Here is a 1,267-nt window from a genome sequence, read left to right on the forward strand (position 1 = left end):
CTGTAGCGAAAATGCCAGCAACGATCTATGTGTATAGGATACAATGGTCCATTCTTTTAATCATGGCGCTTGCGATAGTCCAAACCAAGGCTCAAACGACAACCACTACCACAACAACTCAGCTTACAACCAATGCTGCAACAAATCAACCTACAACGAAAGGAACGACAAAACTGCCTATAACAACAATCATTACAACTCAGCCTACAACTATGAGCACTAAAACACAGACCACAACCACAGCCAAACTGCCTACAACTATGTCAACAACTACTCAGCCTACAACCACAGCCGCAAATACTTGGTCTACAACCAGGGCCACAACAACTGAGCCTACAACCACAACCACGACAGCTCTGACAATACAACCATGGTCACTACAACTGAGCCAACAACCACGGCCACCACAACTCAGGCTACAACCACGGCCACTACAACTCAATCTTCAACCACGGCCACTACAACTCAATCTTCAACCACGGCCACTACAACTCAATCTACAACCACGGCCACTACAACTCAACCTACAACTCAGCCTACAACAATTGCCACTACAACTCAGTCTACAACCACGGCTACTACAACTCAGCCTACTACTACGGCCACCACAACTCGGCCTACAACCACGGCCACCACATCTCAGCCTACAACCACTGCCACTAAAACTCAATCTACAACCACGGCCACTGCAACTCAGCCTACAACCATTGCCACTACAACTCAGTCTACAACCATGGCTACTACAACTCAGCCTACAACCACGGCCATCACAACTCAGCCTACAACCACTGCCACCACAACTCAGTCTAAAACCACGGCCACCACAACTCAGCCTACAACCACGGCCTCTACAACTCAGCCTACAACAACGGCCACTACAACTCTGCCTACAACCACGTCCACCACAACTCTGCCTACAACCACGTCCACCACAACTCTGCCTACAACCACGGTTGCTACAACTCAGCCTACAACTACGGCCACTACAAGTCAGCCTACAACTACGGCTACTACAACTCAGCCTACAACTACGACTACTACAACTCAGCCTACAACTACGACCACCACAACTCTGCCTACAACCACGGCCACCACAACTCAGCCTACAACCATGGTCACTACAACTGAGCCAACAACCACGGCCACCACAACTCAGGCTACAACCACGGCCACTACAACTCAATCTTCAACCACGGCCACTACAACTCAATCTACAACCACGGCCACTACAACTCAACCTACAACTCAGCCTACAACAATTGCCACT

General features: G+C 49.4%; 1 pseudogene; it reads left to right on the forward strand.

Annotated features, from left to right (window-relative positions):
• The first annotated feature begins 370 nt into the window (after nt 1–370).
• LOC109464241 overlaps nt 371–1,267 on the forward strand; it is a 2,957-nt pseudogene continuing 2,060 nt past the window's right edge.

Source organism: Branchiostoma belcheri, unplaced genomic scaffold (assembly GCF_001625305.1).
Source record: "Branchiostoma belcheri isolate BF01 breed outbred unplaced genomic scaffold, Haploidv18h27 scaffold135, whole genome shotgun sequence".
In the NCBI taxonomy this organism is placed as follows: domain Eukaryota; kingdom Metazoa; phylum Chordata; class Leptocardii; order Amphioxiformes; family Branchiostomatidae; genus Branchiostoma; species Branchiostoma belcheri.